General features: G+C 38.9%; 1 long non-coding RNA gene across 1 annotated transcript; it reads left to right on the top strand.

Annotated features, from left to right (window-relative positions):
- Positions 1–15,743: 15,743 nt before the first annotated feature.
- Positions 15,744–17,008, top strand: LOC121377730. Its single transcript, XR_005958652.1, has 3 exons — positions 15,744–15,971; positions 16,387–16,442; positions 16,955–17,008. It is a non-coding gene; the product is annotated as an uncharacterized LOC121377730 (long non-coding RNA).
- The last annotated feature ends 3,890 nt before the right edge of the window (positions 17,009–20,898 follow it).

Genomic DNA, 20,898 nt, shown 5'->3' with positions numbered 1-20,898 from the left:
GATAAATGCAGCGTTTCAACACACACACACACACACACACACACATGCAGTGGTGTTCTACTGTATAACTGTATACTAAATAAAGGTTTATAATTGATTTACAACAATTGACGATACAACCCCAAGGCTTTCCCCGTTTCAAGCATGGTAATGTGTCGCTAGAGTACACACCGACAATATGTGAACGCAGATCTGTGTCACAGTCTACAGCACATTTTATTTGAAAACTATACATTTCTCTCTATTTTACAAACACGTTTCTTGTCTGATCGATTTCAATCAAGCTCGGGAATTCACCATACACTACACAACTTTGTTAGTGCCGATTTAAACTGTACTTCTAACCGTAAGTTACCGTTCTTTAACAAACGTAAATAATCAGTCCACAAAAACGGGTTCGAGGTTGAAGACAAACAGCCCATTTCCCAAAGAAAATTTCAGTTCTTTAAATATAATTTCCACAATCGGCTATTGGATGTCAATAGTAGCAACACATACCAAAGCATTTAATATACAATCCAGGTTCCAGCTATTAACACCTTCAAACAAATTCACGTACGCACCGACGTCATCTGCTTCGACAGGTCGACCGGGCACACTGACCCCATCCAATCAGTTTATATAATTATTTTACAATCAGTGTTTTATAATTATTTACAATCGGTGTTTTATGATAATTTACAATCAGTGTTTTGGTAATTTTTTTACAATCAGTATTTTGATAATTATTTATACAACTTAATGTTATAATCAGTTTAGATATTATCCAGGAGTAGTTCTGGAAAAGCAGACAATTTGCAAAATTGTGAATTTTTTAAAACTTAAAAAACTTTATCATTTTAATTTTAAAAACAAATAGGTAAATAATTTGATTAAAATCAATACAATAATTTTTGTAGTCTTAATTTTAAAAAATAATGTAATCTTAATTTTAAAAATAATTATCAAATTGTCTTTTACCAGAGCTGTTCCTGTAACTCATACCTTTTTCTTTATATAATAAATATTACTTATATTATTTAATGTGTTACTTCTTTATTTGTATTAACTAGGATGTTTTCTGGTTTATTCAGAGTAATCCAAGGCAATTCCACAGAAGTTAAATCACACAGCAGGTAATTATGGGAAAAACACAAATAACACCACTTTTTCTCCAGAAGGTAATTCCACAGCAGTTAAATCACACAGTAGGTATTTGTGTGAAAAACACACAAACTCCACTTTCCTTCAGAAGGTAATTCCAAAATGAATTAAATTGAATTAAATTGATGGTCAAGGGGAGACAATTTACAATGTTACTAATTTACCAATACAATAACAAATAGTTTATCATTTATTTATTTATTTATTGAGAAACTATATTGTTAAAAATTATACATATTAGGTTGTCTGCATAACATATATATGTTTAGAGTTATAAACATACACATTAAATATATCTAGTAAATGAACTATAATATTTAAACTACTCCATGTTAATTGTTTTCATTTGATTAATTGCATTCATTCTATGAATGTGGGTGGAGATATGTTCGTATATCTGCTGCTTCCAATGGTATGTTGTAGTGCGGCGAGCAGTCCACGACCTCTACCCATTGCCACCAGTGACACATCTTGTCCCAGTCCACGACCTCTACCCATTGCCACCAGTGACACATCTTGTCCCAGTCCAAGACCTCTACCAATCGCCACCGGTGACACATCTTGTCCCCGTCCAAGCCCTCTATCAATCACCACCGATGACACATCTTGTCCCCGTCCAAGACCTCTACCAACGCCACTGCTGCCACATCTTGTCCCCGTCCAAAAGCTAGTCTGTTTGTGTGGAATCCTCGGCCAAGAGCAAACTGTATGCTGGATCCAGTTCCTTGAAAATTAATAATAATAAAACAGTTTAATTTAGTATTATTATAATCTTTAATGTTGGACTTCCTTTATTAACACCATTTTCTGAATGTAGGGTGATTGTTTCATCTTTAATGTGCTGTTGCTACTTATGTTTTGTACTGAAAACGGAATGCACACTGATATGTACTACACGTTATATTTTAAAATAATATGTTAGAGTGTTAACCAGAAATTGTTGCAATTCGCATTTCTGGTTATTAGTTTACGTTGAACTTAATAAAGGGAGGTAACTTATCAGCTAAGTCAAAAGTTGGTTAAAATAAAACTAACCAGAATACGGTTGGAAACGGCTATTTGTATTCAACGCCTGCCTTTCCCGCTGTTGTAGTTGCTGTTGTAGTTGCTCTGGTGGTAGTTGATTCTGACTAAACGTTTCTCATCCGTGAGTGAGGCCATTTCGAAGTCTTCTCTTACTTCTGTTTCCATGTTGTCGATCGTCTTTAAAATATCGTCCCTACGCTCCATAAGAGCACGAAAAGCATCGGCTTGAAATGACAACGTTTGCGTGCCATTCTTTGTTTCTTTGTTTAAGTGCACGTAAACTTTAGAATTTTTCTCCCACAGCTTAACGCAAACGTGGTCCTTGTAGAAAAAAACTATTTTGTGACTTTGATTCATTTTTTATTATATATATATCTTTTTTCTTTCTGTTTTTAAAAAGTAAAGAAAATTTTGTAAATTTTAAAAAATTGAAATGAAAATTCGCCGCAGTGACACAAACTCTTTGCGTTGCATAGTTTTGTGAAAACGTGCGGCAGTGACGTAAAACGATTGACAGTTGACTATGAACCAATAGCAACTCTGTAAACCGTTTCCCCATCGGATACAGATTTGCTAACTTGCCATTTTTTAAAAATTATCTTCTAGTGATAAGAAATGACAATTTTTTTTAATTTTTTTTAAAACATACAATTTTCCACGAGTTGGTGAAATGTGATGTTATGTTTCTATTGACATTAGATAGCACAGAAGTATATTTGATAATAAAATTCCTCTGCTCTATCATAAAACTAATAAGTTGTTTAACATCAAAGATTATTTTAAGACTGATGCAGACACTTAATGGGTTATGTAAACTTTCTGATTGTGTATTTTTGAAGTTAGAAATTCTGAAACCATCATAAAAATCACGTACTGGGTCGTAGTTGTACTTTAATCTAAAACATATTTACTTAACCGCCAAGCAAGGTATATTTCTGTAGAAATATGTTTTTGTTTACCTTTGTATTGAATGTCTTAAAAGAGATAACCTAGATAGTCTCTGATTCTTGACGCTACAAATCTTCAAAACTAATAAATCGTTTTCATTATAAAAACATACATTACTAATAGTACATCTGACACTGGTTAAAGGGACAAGGGCTTGGTACGAAGCATGCTCCCCTCGGTATGGTGACGTCAGAAATGCAATATTCTTTGATTTCTTTTCCGAAGTCAAAGGTACCCGCCTGTTCCACGTGCCATTTCAAAAAATCTTGTCTCTCCTTGGTCCCCATGGAGTCGACGCCGTACATCAGTGGTTCTGGAAAGGGTCCTTTGTAGTCTTGATGTTCTTGGGTATTACAATAGTGTTAGGCAGTACCCTTTCTTCAATTCAGACAACTCGAAATCTTTGGGTAAGGCCGCCAGTCTCATGGGTAACACGTTGAGACTGCCTACCACGCGAATGCGAATGTCCAGCCCTATCTCCATGAGCATGTACATGTTCTTGGATCTGCTGTAGATGATCTTTGTCGGGTACACGGACTGGTCGATCATATGCTCCAGTAGAAAGTATCCACTGTAGGCCTTGTTGTTGTGGGCCACAGCTGTGAAGCCTTTGTGGGCGATGTTAAACAGCCACCAGCAAAACTCTTTGTGGGCTCAGTCACCATCACAATTGAGCTGTTGGTGTCCACACGTATTTTAACAGGGTGACTTGGTGAAATGACCCTTCTAGTCTCGGGTGTTACATTTGTCACATCGAGATCCACAACACAGTCCTTTACACTGTGTTTTTATTTAACTGTTGAATTGTTATTTTGATGTTGATCTAACCATAGTTTGACACCCAATAGCCGATGTATTTTTCATTCATCTAACCATTCTTTGACACCCATTAGCCGATGTATTTTTCATTCATTAATTCATTCTTAAAAGAAGGGACAATTATGGCATTTGGCTTGGTATGCATATTCAACGATATTGCTTAATATCAACAAGTATAATCGCATAGTTAATTAATAAAACGGTTAAATGTGACGGCTATTATATATAACGGGCGCAGCCATTTTGTACCATCTCAATGAGTCGTTACGTAATACCTAACGCGTAACGTCAGGAATGAGCCTTAGAACTAGAGAAACACAATCTACCTGGTTTTTTGCGGGATGATAAATAGTCGTACATTGCAAAGTTCTGTAATAATACACATCCCAGTAAGCCAGCAATAAGTATATCCAGCACTATATATATTACACTGGGGAACACAATTTTTGCTGACTTGCATCTGTGGCTTGTTTTAAGGTAACTCGGGTCTGCCGAGTCCAAAAATGAAATTAGTTTTTTCCTATCACGTCAAGTTTTTGAGATACAGCATATCCCTATTTTATTGCAACTCTCACACGAGACACCTGAAAACAAACAGTTAAAAACACACAAACAATGAATTAAGCTGATTTAGAAATGAAACCATGTTTAATACACTTAATTAAAGTCTTTAGCAGTCTTAGGAGTGTTAAATATAATACAGATCATTTGAACCAAAGTATTTGAAGGTGGTTAACATGGTAATAAAGCAGGCGGCTTACTACTGAAACGGCGCGGAAGGAAGGTCCCGATTTCACCACACAAGAAATTAGGGGTGCAGTAAGTCCAGTGCGTTAGTTACATGTTCAGAACGCATACAATATCATATTTGTAAAAGCAGACCAAGAAACAGCAAGCTATAGTCTGTGTATTAGTCTTGTCACGACACTAACGAAAGTTCGAAAGTCCAAATCCAAAGTTGCAATGGTCATGGCAGAAATTTACGCTTGTAGCTCCTCCTTGAGTCCTCCGCCAGTGGACAATCTCGTTTTATTGTCCAGCAATAGTCAGCCAGCATGGATACATCCCATCTTCCTTGATACCGTTCCTCCATCACCTTCAAATCCTGATGAAACCTTTCACCTTGTTCGTCGCTAACTGCACCAAGGTTTTCAGGGAAGTCAGCAAGATGGCTGTGCAAGAAATGCACTTTAATGCTCATATTACACCCTAGTGCCTTGTACTTGTCCAAAAGATTCTGTACAAGTTGTTCATAGTTGTGGGCGCGATGGTTTCCAAGGAAGTTCTTAACAATGTCCTTGAAAGACAGCCAAGCATTTTTCTCAAGTTCAGTCATCGTACCGATGAAGTGGTCATCTTTAATCAGCTGCCGGATTTGAGGACCATCAAAAACGCCAGCCCGGATCTTTTCAGTAGACAACTTGGGAAAAGCAACAAGTAGGTGCTTAAAGCAGTCACCTTCTGTGGACAAGGCTTTGACAAAACTGTTTCATGAGGCCCAGTTTTATGTGAAGAGGAGGAAAGACAATGTTCTGCCTATCGACCAGTGGCTGATGAAGAATGTTTGGATCGCCTTGATGAAGCTCTCTTCTCGGAGGCCAATTTTTAACAACCCAATGTTGATATTTGGCTCTGCTGTCCCAGAGACATAAGAAGCAAGGGTATTTTGTGTAACCTTTCTGCTGCCCAAGAAGAAACCCTACCATCTTGAGATCGACACAGATGATCCAGTTGTGCTGGTGATAATTCAACAGCTCAATGACATTTTTAATGTCCCCATGATCTTCCTTAAGGCGAACAGAGTGCCCGATTGGGACTGCACCATACAGGTTTCCATTGTGCAGAAGAACACACTTTAGACTGCGCTTTGCACTGTCTATAAACAATCTCCAGTCTGTTGGAATGTAAGATTGAACTCCAAGTTCCAGAAGTAGACCTGAAATATTATTACAAAAGACAAAGCCGCCACTACATTGGAAAAACTTGAGATAATTGCCTTCTCTTGCTCGAAAATAAGAGACTTTAGCGCCTTGTTCAAGCAGTTTTTTTTCCCCTCAGCCTTGAGGCTAAGACTTCTGCAGCTTTTTTGACAAACCCAAGTCTCTCACAGGATCGTTCAACTCGAGCTGATTAAATCCTTGGCGTGAGTCCTCGTCCATTTCAAATTCTGAATCATCATTGTCACTCTTGTCCTGAATCTCAGCTGGATCAAGCAGATCAATATCCTGATCTTCAACATTTGGAAGTCCATCAAAAACTGGAACTGGAATTTCATCTGAATGTGGTACTGGGCGAATAGCTGAGGGTAAGCTGGGGTACTGGATGTTATGTTTGTTCTTCTTATTATACCCTGCCGTTTTGACTAAACAGAAGTAACAATCTGTAATGTGCTCTCTTGGTTCTCTCCATATCATAGGAATTCCGAACTTCAGCTCACGCTTGCCTTTCGTCCACAGCCGCAAATTTTCCACACAATGCTTGCATACCTTATGGGGAGCCCAAGACTTGTCTTGATCCCCTAGTTTGACTTTAAAATATGCAAGATATGCTTGCTTTACAAATTCATTTATGTCGGTTTTTTTTGACTTGGGATGGTAAAATTTCCACAGATATAACAAAATGAATCAGGACTATTTAAACACTGGCGTCGGCTCATTTTGGAGGCTGCCATTTGCATTCTGAGCTATCCCGCACTAAATCAATTAGAGTTGTTATGATTGGACAAAAATAAGTCTGTGTCTATTCTCCCAGTCATTCCTGGTCAACCTGGAGTTAGAAGAAAAACAATAGTTATACATGGCACAGAGTGTATGGGCATCTACTCGGTTTTCCCTATTTGTTTTTTTTGGTATGGTTTTTTTTTTTTGGGGGGGGGGGGGGCAGATTAAAAACTTGACGTGATAGAGGAAATCTGATTGCATTTTTGAAATCAGCACACCTGATTTAGCTTAAATCAATTGAAAAATTTCAGTCAGCAAAAAACAAGTATAAAATTGTTCACCAGTGTTATTTTTCAATACAAAATAAAAATACCATTGTTAAAGTGGCTACACAACAAGTCGAAATAATTAACAATGTTTTGTCCATGCATTAGCCTAGGTACTGAAATGACACACGGAGTGTTTTCTTCGTTAATTGGTCTATGCTCTTAGTTGCTTCTACCTGTGATTCCTGATTGGCAGGTGTGTATTTTGATTGGTAACCAGACGGGCCAATTAACTGACGCTGTCTAAGACACAAAAATACATACCGATATTGTGGAATATTACCTGTCGCCCCTAAAATGGTAAAGAAAATTATCACTTGGGTATCGTGGGTTGTCGTTTTTGCTCCAACGTACAATATCAATAGGCCTAATAGTGTACATTTTTCCTTTGGATTATTTAACCCCATTTTGTTCCATTAATGCAACTTGAAATATATTTAGTTAAATAGTTTATTATATTATTACGTCATTTATGCTGTTTTACAAGTCAGGTTGATCAAAGAGAAGCGCCTTTTCGAACATTACTGCTTTTGTTTACACTGTACATACAGGAGCTGACGTCACTTCGCCCCAAGCTATCCCACCGGACGTCACAAAAACGAAACAAAATGGCTGCCCCCAGTCAGCAGGAATAATCAGGTTTTTTTTATTAACTCTAAAATTACGCGTTTTTCATTTGCTTAAGTGTCAGTATGTGTTGGTGGTCCGGGTATGCATCTTTTCAACACACAAGGCTCTTGTTTAAGTTGACCCTACCTTTAAGCAGTTTACAGGTACCAAAACATCTTATGAAACGTGGACATATTGACGGTGGAAAGAAGAACAAAACGAAGATTGTAAAAACTATATATCAAGCGTAAAGCAGGCAGTGGAAAATTAAGGAAATTAGAATCGTTTTAATGTTCATCATCATTTTATTGTAAATTATTTACATTAATACTGTATGTAAATGTAAGAAGTGTCTATTGAAATAAAATTATTTATTTATATTGTTTTATTCAATGTCCATTTTAACACGCAACTGCATCTCCAACCTCTCTTTTTGATGATTGGAAAAGAAATGGTCATTTACATAGTCACTGTTCTCATAGCACACAGTATGTATATATTGTGAAAGTCAAGTGTAAGCCGAGTCCTATGTTGTCTCGCTTTTTCTAAGATATCATTATGGGGTATGCCAGTCAAGGCCTCATCAAAATACCGGTCTACACAATCATCATTGTTGATCATAACACACTGGTACTGAACTTGAGATCAGTTTCACATCCATGCTACTTAGACGAGATATTCCATCATCTCGTGTATCTGCTTGATTAGGGCAGCACTGTATGTCCTACAAAAAGTTCGTCCTTCAGGTACCAGTTCCCCACCGTGTGCTGTCAATCTGTAGATGGTGCTCCTGATGCTCAACCTTCTTTGAGACTTTAGATATTGCAGAAAATATAAAACTATAAAAACTAATAAAGCGTTTAAGTTTGAAAATATATTTGCAAAGTAATTGGTTATTAATGAAAGAAAGTATGTACCTGGTTATACTGATCTGAAGATCCACACTAAACATGGATAACATAGACTACACACACCACATTTAGTTTGGTGAATACCCATATGGTATGCTATTAATACCATCCTCTAACAGGAACCGTTTATATTGTCTTATGGTGTCAATGCCACTTTGTTTTGTTTGCAGGTCTGGAACTCCCTCTGTCATTGTGTCTGCTGTAGCATTAGGTTAAAAGACTCTGTATTATCATCTGTCCTGCTTGAAGGGCAGCACTGTATTCCTACAGAAAGTTCGTCCTTCAGGTACCAGTTCATCACCGTGTCCTGTCAATCTGTAAATTGTCTAATATGCTTGTTAGCCCAAATACTTTTTATATTGTCAGAAAATATGCGTGTGCAAAAACTAACCTCATTTAAGTTTAAAATTATTTAATGAAAAGTAATAAATGCATTAATGAAAGTATGTATGTACCTGGTTTGCCGTCTGAAGTGCCACACGTAAACATGGATAACATATATCATGGTGATTTAGTTTGGTGAATACCCATATGGTATGCTATTAATACCATCCAACATCACGTTTATTGTCTAATGGTGTTCAATGCCACGGTTTTGTTTCTCTGTATACATTGTGTCCGACCTGCGAATCGGATTCAGGTTAAAAGAGCAGGTTTATTTTTTTTTGTCAAAAATGCCATTCTTTAAACATTTCATGTCCAAGGAGCGGTTCTAACTTGACCGTAGAAACCAGCAAATTGTCTAATATTTGTTAGCCCAAACTGGGTTTTATTTGTCCTAAACCCCTGCGTGTGCATTAACCTCACCGTGGTGCACATTCTTTTATAGAATGGCCAATAAATGCACAACTCCTCGTATGAGGTGCCTTGTTTGCCGTGAGGTGCAACCCGTGAAAGTGGATGGGGGATCATGGTGATTGAGTTGGGGCAAATGCGGGTATGACTTTGACCAAAACTCACTTTTGCCTGGACCCTCAAATAGACGGGTGGTCAGGGAGGTTTCCTGATCAATCGGCTGGTCATGCCAAGCTCAAGAGCAAACCATTTTTCTTTTTGTTATATTTGCCAAGAACAAACACTGTTTCGAATGACCATGTGTACTTTTTGCTCTTGGGGCGGTGGCTAGGGTCAATCAGGTGATTCCGTTTATTTTAATTTATTGCCTGAGTATATCAACCATGTAGCCAAATGAGTGTCTGCAGGTTATCCGCAGCATTTCATATCCCTTGTTGGATAGTGGTGGGGGCATGGGGATGAATCATGCGATGAATTCCAGAAAAATTCTTCGAAATTAAACTTCTGTGCAACATTGCTATTACTGATGGGACCACATTCCTCCCTTAAAATCTAAGGGAGTTGATTAGATTCACGAGATTTAGAGGGAGTTTGTGAGGAAGAGATTTGTGAGAATCTCTCCTCTCAAGGTGTTGTTTCTGTCAAGTGGATAAAGGTTCGTCGAAATAATGAACTAGTTTCGACGAATACTTTGATCCTTCAATTCAACACACCATTACTTCCTCAGTCGATCAAGGCCGGTTATTTAAATATACCAGTTGTTCCATTTATTCCAAACCCCTTGCAGTGTTTTAAATGCCAAAAGTTTGGACACGGACAAAATGCATGCCGTAGCAAATTGACATGTGCTCGTTGTGGTCAGTATGATCACGACAGCAAAACATGTCAAAATGATATCGTATGCACCAATTGCAAGGGAAAACACTTCGCGTACTCGCGAGAGTGCCCGAGGTGGAAGTTTGAGAAATAGGTTCAAATGGTAAAAGTTGAAAAGCATCTGTCCTTTCCTGAAGCCAGACAGGTTGTAGAGACCACGACACCTGTTGCAGCAGGTAAGTCGTATGCTGCTGCTGTCAAAGTCTCTACAAACAATGTTTCTGTTCAGACAGATCTAACTTGGCCTAATGGTGAAGATAGAAATAAGAAGGTTTCCGACATTGAGAAAGCTCAGAGACTGGCAACTAAAGCTACTCAAAACGTAGTTAGTAAAATGACCCAAGTGTCTTCAGGTTCTATGAATCCATCACACGGTTTAAGTGCTGGGGAGCCAGGTCCCAGTACACCTTTGCCAGGAAAAGGCACTAAAGGTCACAAGAAGGATTGCTCTTCGGGGCGTTTAAAGAAGATTGAGCAACGCTCGGTTCCCGTCAGTAATCCATTTGATCCTTTGGATATGGATGTGACTGACATGGATCATTCACATCAAACGTCTTCTAAATCACAAAAATCACAACCACATCCAAAGGATAAAGTTATGATGACTCCCGTACTTCCCCCGAATGGCTAATTCAGTCATTCAGTGGAACTGCCGTGGGCTAAGGCCCAATTTTGATGAATTAAGTAGTGTGTCTTCAGGAAACTTTCTTGAAGGACACTGATCATATTACCATGAGAGGATTTAACCTCTATCATAAGTTTCATGAAACTGAAAATAGAGCATCTGGGGGTGTTTCCATTCTTGTTAATGAAAACATTCCTCAGAGTATAGTAGCTTTAACTACAAATTTACAAGCTGTGGCTGTAAAGGTCACGGCTCATAAAACTACAACTCTGTGTTCAGTTTATTTACCTCCTCGAAACCATTTTAATTTTAATTCTAGAGATCTTCAAGATCTCATTAACCAGCTTCCTACTCCCTTTATTATTATGGGAGATTTTAATGGTCACCACACTTTGTGGGGATGCGAGGATGTAAATATTAGAGCTAAACAATTGGAAGACTTAATTCTCAAAAATGACTTGCTTTTATTTAATGATAAAAGTCATACATATTTTCATTCTGCAAGTGGATCTTTCACTTCCATAGATTTAACTCTTTGTAGTCCATCACTTTTTCTCGATTTCTCCTGGAAAGTTGGTTCAGACCCTTGTGGTAGTGACCACTTTCCCATTATTTTGGAGAATGATGGACCACCATCACTTGAAAGGGTTCAAAGGTGGAAGTTGGCGAAGGCAAATTGGGGTCAGTTTCAGCATCTGTGCAGAACTCGTCTGCAACAATTTGCCATTACTGATGCTGATGATCCCATGTCTTTGTTCACTTCCATCTTGAGGGACATTGCAGATGAAACTATTCCTAAGACTTCGGCAGTACCAAAGCGTTTCAATAAACCATGGTTTAATGATACGTGCAAAGATGCATTCAAAGAGCGAAACTGGTTGCTTGAGCGGTTCAAACGTGAAGCTACAACAGACAACCTGGATGCATTTCGTATTGCTAGGGCTAAGGCTCGCAGAGATATTAGACAGAGTAAGTAAACTTCTTGGAGAACTTTTGTCTCCAAGTTGAATTCACAAACATCAGTAAAATCTGTCTGGAATAGGATCCGTAAAATCAAAGGTAAAGAATCCAGTAATACAGTTCATCATTTGTCTGTCAATGATACGGATGTCACGTCTCTTCGTGACATTGCGAATGCATTGGCAGACAACTTTTCTCATAACTCATCTTCTGCTTTCAGTACAGATGCTTTTACATCTGTCAGAACTAAAGCTGAAAAGCAGTCCATTAATTTTTCATCTGAAAATGCTGAAGTGTACAACAGGCGTTTCTCTATGGAGGAATTGCAGGATGCTCTTCGTAGAGCCCATGATACTTCAGTAGGTCCAGATGAAATTCATTATCAGTTATTAAAACATTTACCTGAATCATCTTTGATGGTTCTTTTGAATATTTTTAATAACATCTGGATTTCTGGTGACTTTCCTTCTGATTGGAGGAAAGCTATTATCATTCCTATTCCCAAGCCTGGTAAGGATCCAACCAATCCTACTAGTTATCGCCCTATCGCTTTGACAAGTTGCATTTGTAAAACCATGGAACGAATGATCAATCGTAGACTTGTCTGGTATCTTGAATCTCGCAATGTGGGTTCAGATCTAAACGTAGCACGGTTGATCATCTTGTTAGATTTGAAACGTTTTGTAGGGAAGCTTTCATCCATAATCAGCACTTGGTTTCAGTGTTTTTTGATTTGGAGAAAGCTTACGATACCACGTGGAAGTATGGGATTTTATACGACCTCCATGGCATGGGCCTAAGAGGTCGACTTCCAGTTTTTATATCTCAGTTTTTAATAGATAGATCTTTTAAAGTCCGGGTGGGGTCGACTTTGTCCGACATTCACCCACAGGAGATGGGTGTGCCTCAAGGTAGTATCCTGTCTGTAACTCTATTTTCTGTGAAAATTAACAGCATCACCCAGTGTTTAACACCTGGTGTCGATTGCTCGTTATATGTCGATGATTTTCAGATTTGCTATAGATCGTCCAATATGAGTATCATTGAACGTAAGTTCCAGCTTTGTTTGAATAAACTTCATCAATGGGCAACTGACAATGGCTTTAGATTATCAAAGGCAAAAACGGTTTGTATGCATATCTGCCAGAAAAGAGGTCTTCACTTAGATCCACAGTTGTTTTTGGACAAAAATCCAATTCCAGTTGTGGAGGAGACTAAATTTCTGGGGGTTATATTTGACAGGAAGCTATCTTTTGTGCCCCATCTTAAATATGTTAAAAAGAAGGGCTTAAAAGCTCTCAATATTTTAAAAGTTATTGGTAATACGGAATGGGGAGCAGACCGCAAGGTTATGCTCCGTCTGTATAGATCTCTTGTGAGGTCTAAACTTGATTATGGATGCATTGTGTATGGGTCGGCACGCAAGTCTTACTTGCAGATGCTAGATCCTATACATAATCAGGGACTTAGGCTTTGTCTTGGTGCGTTTAGAACATCACCTGTAGAGAGCTTGTACGTTGATGCACACGAACCTTGTTTGGGTGCTAGACGTGCAAAGCTTTCTCTGCAGCCAAGATTAAATCTTTACCAACACATCCAGCTCATGATGCTGTGTTTGACAACAAATATATGAAGTTGTTTCATGTGAGGCTAAATGCTATCCGTACATTTGGTCTTCGCATTAAGCGTTTTTTGTTGCTTTCCAACATTGATTTAACTGACATTTTGGAAACTCCTTCATATTTTGTTTTACCACCATGGTATATTACACCACCTAAAATTGTTTCATCTGGCGCATCTGAAGAAAGATCGTACAGATGCTGTTGTTTTTAAACAGTTTTTCATGGAAATTCTAGACAAGTACCGTGATTATATTCCTGTGTATACAGATGGATCACGGGATGGAAATTCTGTGGCTTGTGCTACAGTTTTTCCATCAGACACTATCATTTCCATGAGACTGCCTGACTCGGCATCGATTTTTAGTGCTGAAGTTTGGGCAGTCATTAAAGCCTTGGAGGAAATTAAAGATTGCATAGCATCCAGATTTATTATTTTTACAGACTCACTTTCGTGTCTTCAAGCTTTACGTAATATGAAGATTGGCCATCCCTTAATTGGGATGGTGATACGAAAATGTGTCTTTTTATCTATTGCCAATAAAGACATTGTATTTTGTTGGGTACCCAGCCATGTTGGCATCAGGGGTAATGAAAAGGCAGATTCAGCTGCCAAGTCTGCTTTGGATTTGCCTCACGCCAGGGTTGGTGTACCTTATACTGATTTTAAATATTGTATCACCCAATTTATCTTTTCCGTTTGGCAACGTGATTGGGACGGTGAGGTTGCGAACAAGCTTCATGCTATCAAGCCAGTCCTGGGAGAGTGGCAGTCCTCCTACAGACGGTGCAGGAAGGATGAAATAGTCTTGTCGTTCCCGCATCGGTCACACTTACTTAACTCATTCATTTATCTTGAATAAAGATCCCCCACCTCAGTGTGAGCACTGCCAGTGTCTTCTGACTGTGCGACACATTTTGGTGGAGTGTAAGCAGTTGTCAGCAACTCGAAAAGATATATTTGGACAAAGAAATGTGATGGAATCATTTCGATTCCATCCAGAACTTTTATTGCAGTTTTTACGAGATACTGAATTTTATTCTAATTTTTTTATTCTAAATTTTAATTATATCTATCTGTGATATTTGTACTTTTACACAGTCCTTTACACTGTGTTTTTATTGTATTGTTGAATTTTTATATTGATGATGATCATCACACTTTTCTTGCATTTTACCATAGTTTGACACCCAATAGCCGATGTATTTTTCGTGCTGGGGTGTCGTTAAACATTCATTCATTCATTCATTCATTGTCCTAAACAACTGGGTTTTGTCGTACGTAAACAATTATTTGAAGACAAAATCCAGTTTAGGCTTACAAATATTAGAACGATCAGAAACACGTTGAATGTACAGCCACTGATATTCTAAAGAAGAAAATATATTTGATATACAAGTTTAATCGTAGAAATATTTTATTACTTGGAAACGTCTTAGTGCAGCTAACTCCGGAATGTCCCTTTAATTCAAGTAATATACTCTTGCATCATTGAACTTAGGTCCATGATACAGTAGCGTGCACCCCTGCGTGTGCTGTAACCTCACCGTGGTGCAGGGGTGTATCATTCTGTTTGAGAATGGCCAATACAGCACAAAATTGAAGTTTTGAGTAAAATTCTGTAATATTTGTGTTTTTGCACAGTTCTTTACACTGTCTTCAATTTTTATATTGATGTTGATCATTTATTTGCATTACCATAGTTTGACACCCAATAGCCGATGTATTTTTCGTGCTGGGGTGTCGTTAACACTATTTAATCACAAAAGTACAATCACCATTTTTTTTAAACGTATGCTGATTTGCAAACAATGTCTTAGTTATCATGGAGGTGTCATCATGCTAGAAGGTAGCTCTTGCACAATACCATCATCTTCTGCATCCATTAACGCATCAACTGCATATTGACCGACGAAATCATTCTCTTCAGAACGTGAAGCGGTGATCGTGTGAAGCGCAGATAGTGATGTGCCAGTCTGCGTTGAACATGAAGCGGTGATAGTGATGTGCCAGTCTGCGATGAACATGAAGCGGTGATCGCGTGATCTCGATGATGGGTTACAGGTACCTCCGTCAGGATAGGTTGAGGTAAAGCAGACCTCTGATCACCATGTGCAACTGCAACGTCATCAGCATATTGACCGACGAAATCATTCTCTTCAGAACGTGAAGCGGTGATCCTGTGAACCGCAGATAGTGATGTGCCAGTCTGCGTTGAACATGAAGCGGTCATAGTGATGTGCCAGTCTGCGATGAACATGAAGCGGTGATATAGTCCAGTCAAAATACGGTTTGACCCTGAACAAATTCCAAGAAAACGTTTTATGATTTTTTTTATTACTATTATATGTGGGGAACAACATACTAAAAGTTTACCAAAAATTGATCACCACAAAGGTCCTAACTATGACGTCATAATGTGGCAGATGATGTTTTAATATTGTGTAAATATGTAATTTGTTATTTTAATATTTCGCAGGTATTTGTCAGATATTGTTGTCTGCCAAATAGTATTTATTCTATTAGTTTTCTCAGTCAGGTACCCTTTATCTGATTGGCTAATAGCACTGCATGCTTTTCACGTGCACACACTACATGAACAGCAGACATGTTTGACGGGTTTTGACAGGCGACAGATCAGAATACATTATAGGTACAAATTAATTTCTTTCTTTTAGTTAAACATTATTAATAATATATATATAAATATATTGCTCACATACTAGCGAATTAATGCAGATAAATGATTACATTGTTTTGATAATAATATAACTAATTGTGCAAGTTCTAGGAGTCCTACGACTAAGTATAACAAACTACTAAATGTTTTAAATTATTTTCTAAAAAGGAATCATATAAATATATTATATCAATAACACTTAATTCTTCAGCGTAAAGATATGTTTGTATTTTAAACATCAACTTATTTTAATATTTCCACTATCATAATTGTACGAAGATATGCGTGTATGATTTTATGAGTGTATGCGGTGCCAATGTTTTATTTTGTTGCAGGTTCGTAAGCATCTGTAGTTTATGATGCTTAATAGTTTATAATTATTCCCCAGGTTTTCACACTCTTGTTGACCACCGGCATTGTTTACGCTCGTGTACCACATACAGGGTATGACATAGTTAGCTAGTAATCAAGCAGTTATTTCAATTAATTATTAATCTTAAACTTCATTATAACATAATTGTAATATTTAATATAGTAAGTATTTTTTCATTCTGACAACACTTCCACAGTAATTTATTTTAAGTCAATTAGGTTAAATGTATTCACTAAATCTCAACCATTTGTTATTCTTGTAATTACCTCCCCTTGGAATTGATTATCCCGATATCTATCATATACATGTAGGTGTGGACCAAAAGGTTATTCAGGTTTAGTTTAATCAAACAGATTGTTTGATTAGGAAGATATTATAGTTTAGTAGATGTTACTTATAACCGTGACATTAATGGGATACGAATTGAAATGTTAATATATATATTTTTTAATATTGATGACCTGTGATGGACATATTTTTATGATGTTGTGATTGACATGTATGATCGAACTATTTTTATGACGCATACATGTAATTATTTATAATGAACGCCTGTTATATATTGTATATTTTATTCTTGCAGGGCGTTGTTTGCAATGACATAATGAACTTTATGAAGTAAATCATTTCCAAACGTCGTGACGTGTTGTTTTCGTCCTTTGAACCCTGTTACAGCCATTGCACTAAAAATAACCAATATTTCCTTATTTCAAAGCTGTAGCTGTAGGTTACAGAAGAGTTTGCATTTTTTATACTATATATTTTGATATAAAAAAATTTATACAAAGTTTTATACTAACTACATGGACAGGCAAGGTCATGACGTCATCAATGACGTCATGACATACATGTACATTTCTAAAAATTATAGAATACACAGTGCATTTTAAGACCTACTTCATCACTGAATAACCGTGTCAGTTCAATAGTCACTATTTTCATCATCAGACACTGCTTCCTCACTCATATTGTCACAATGCCCTTCTTGACATGGTCCGCATACCCGTGAACAGATAAGTCCGTGTCTTTTGCAAGTGCACCGAAGTGTACTACAACCACGAGAACAATTGCAGTGAATTATTTTCAGAAGTGTTTCTGGCGCAGGTGAAGTATCCATCATCACTGCAACTAGACTGTTGTTCTGCAATTCCCATCCCCATTCAGTAGTGTCCATGGCCTCACCATTGTCCATCCAAAGCATCACTTGGAGGTAACTCCGAAGGGCATGATACTTCGTTGCAGTTCGCTGAACGAACTTTTTGGCAGAGACTAGAATACCTCATTGCAGACAGATTGTCTCCAGGTTTGCCCCCGAACAATGCCATCATCGCTTTACACCCAGCGTCTTCAATCTCAGCTATGTTTTTCTTAGGTGTGGAAAACATCTTAGCACAGCTATTTAAGACAGAGTCTCCCTTCAAAACCTTGTGTAGAGCGAGTTTTTTTCCCGATTCCAAAAACCGCGGAAGTGGTATCGCATCCCGTGAATGCATGCAGGAACAGAAGACTACTGCAGACATCGTTTCCAAGCAACTTCTTCATAACCTTAATGTCGTATACTGTTGCAGGACTCCCTTTAATCCGAGTAGAAATAAAGCTTGTTGCCATCGCTGGTTGACGCGTGATGAAGTAACACACCAATAATCTGTATCTTCGCCAATGAGACTAGTACTTTTGTTGGATGACATTGACACTGCTGCCTTAACAATCTCCACATCTGCATCCCCCTCTGATTTGTATTACGTGGCAACCTCTGTCCTTCATGCGTTGTGAAATGAGATTTGATAAGAGACTGTTTGTTCTCCACATTCGAAAGGAAATCCTCCTTTTTCCCGACAAATTTCGTTCCTTCAGCAATGTTCACTTTGTTACTTGTTCGATTTTGCGCCGTCTCTGATGGGTATGTCCTTAGTGTTTGGTCCTCCAATGTAACCATCAAATACTATCGTAGCCTTACCATAGTGCTTTACTGTGAAAGATGCATAGTCGTCAGCAATTGAACAATATGTCTTTCCTTCTGACCACTTCAGTCGATGGAGAAGAGAACCTCCGTCAAGAACATTATGTTCCACTTCTGGTACATCCTTGAGTACTGCGTCAATCTGAACTCTGTTCTTTTATAGCAGCCATCAGGTGTGCTTTGTTTGGTTTGCGTAAGAGATGTTTGCCTCAAAGAGGGATGGTGGGGTATGGTGAAAGTTCATAGGCCATCACCTCATCAAGGGAAAGATCAGCAGTTTGAGACACCACAAGAAACCTTTGGAACAAAAGAGCGGGATCTATTGTTTTGTCCTTAGCAACGTCAACTGCCACACTAGATGCCAGGGTCTTGACTTTCATTGACCGCTTGTACTTAACTGAAAACAGTGATTGACCCTCCACTGTTGCCACTATTTCTCTGCCAATGGTAAACAGGTTATGGACATTCACATCCTTATTTGCATTGACACCGGTGATAATGTTGCGAAGAGACACTTCATCAGAGAAAGGTGAAAAGGTCTCGAGTTTATCTGCAATTTTCTCCAGGTCTTCACGATCTCTTCTCGTCCTTGACGTTCTTGCCTCCTTGTGTTGTTCACTGGTGACAAAGCTCTGGCGAGTGAAACCCTGCATTGCATCACTGTAGGAAGAGGACACTGGCACAGACAGAGTCCACAAGGCCCTCTGATGTTCGGACATTCCATTTCCTCTGGTGAGTCCTCCTGCAGTTTTTGTTTGGTGGACAAGAGGTGGACAATTTCACTAAGGCAGGTAGAAGTGATGACCGAATTCAAGTCACTGTCCCCTGTCAGTGTCTGAGCATACAACTGCTCAAGTTCTTGCAACAGGTCTGCAAAACCGGGATGGTCGCAAAGTACTTTGTCTGCAACTTGCTGTGTAAGACACTGATCAAGGAGGAGATGGCCACGAACTGCACGCTGAACTGCCTTTCCAGTCATGATGTGTTGCACAGCATTGTCACCGTAAATTGTTCCCAAGATCTCTTTGATTCCACTCCCATCCAAAACGTTCCTATGGCACCCATAAGATTCATCAATGTGTGGAAGCTGCGCGAGCATCAGGACAACATCTCGAACCGGGCTGTCTTCAGGCACCTCGTGTTTGATTTCTGACGCTTTCCAGTAGAGTGGGCTGATCGAATGTAACAACTGCAGCGGATCGGTGTTTATCAGCAAGGTTGCACAGATACTCGAGAGTGGAGAAGATGCATGACTTGTCTCCGGAATACATGTCAATGATGGGCAGGAAGATTACCGAAGACGACCCCGGATGATCACAGTCTTTATGTAGCATGTGCATCATTCCATTCCGACAGCTCGGTGCAGGCTGTCTGAAGCGTAAAGACATCTCCCACAATACATCAACCCGATGGTCAATGGCGTCGAGAAATGGCAAGGGCTTGAATTTTATGTTTCGGCGAGTGTGTTTTGCGAAACGGTATTCCATTATATCAACTCTGCTTTGTTCAACTATCTCCAAGTCCGCAGTCTTCCGTCTGAGAACAGTGCGACTGACCTTCCTTCCTGGAGTTACAATAGCTACCATCCCCTGGAAAGTCCCCTTCCCATCTAACGTGATGATATTATGATCGACGTTGTCCGCAGCGAACAGCAGTGCCGTATCCAGTCTGTCTATGGTACCACCGAGTACATCCTGGCCAACAGAAGCGGCAGCGTTTTCCTCGAATCGCTGAACTTCCGAATATGATGAACAATATCCCATGGCTGAGAGACTGTCTACAAAACATCGAGACCTGAAATGATGATGGAGCTGGACTGCTAACCCAAGCTGCAATGGAGCTACTACAGCCCTGGGACGTACAGCCTGAACAACTGATTTGTCCAATGCTTGCGACCTTCCTGTGAATGTCCTTTCCAACGAAGAGTTTTTCAAGCAAGCAACGCAAACTCAGGGGGAGATAATCTAAGGTAGACTGACATTCAAGTGAAGAAGTCCTTCGGATATTCATCGGTTGAAGATGGGATCTTAGACTTGATATCGCTCTTGATGAGTTTGGCCGCAGTCTCTATGATGGCTCTCTTCTGGGCTTCTTCATCCTTTTTCTGAATACTGAAATAGTTCCCTCAGGATTATTCTTGTCTTTTCACGGAACGTTACAATGTTAGGCAGCCCTTCACACTCTGCTATGATTACCGAATCGCCATACTTCTCCTCCAGCTTATACCTCAGCCATTTATTACTATAGGTAGCACTGTCTCCTTCTACAAGATACTCCGTCATTTTCTTTGCAAGATCTGTGACAGTCAGTTGCTCTTCATCGTTGTCCTCGAGAAAGGCACACATTCTCAAGAAACGCTTGCTCTTGGTCCATGTTCATCGGCCCCTCCCTACCTTCCGCGGTTTCTTTGTAGTAGATCCACCACCACGACGCATAGGAATTCCGTAATTTGTCCGAAAGTTAATGTCACATGAACGATGATACAGACAGTCTGCAGCATGTAAGTCCTTCCCAAAAGTACGCGATTCTCCCTTGAATGGTGATTGCCCAGTCATCATTACGCTGTT

This window comes from Gigantopelta aegis, chromosome 7, assembly GCF_016097555.1.
Source record: "Gigantopelta aegis isolate Gae_Host chromosome 7, Gae_host_genome, whole genome shotgun sequence".
Taxonomy (NCBI): domain Eukaryota; kingdom Metazoa; phylum Mollusca; class Gastropoda; order Neomphalida; family Peltospiridae; genus Gigantopelta; species Gigantopelta aegis.
Note: the sequence above shows the minus strand (reverse complement) of the source record. Positions and strands in the feature narration are given on the sequence as shown.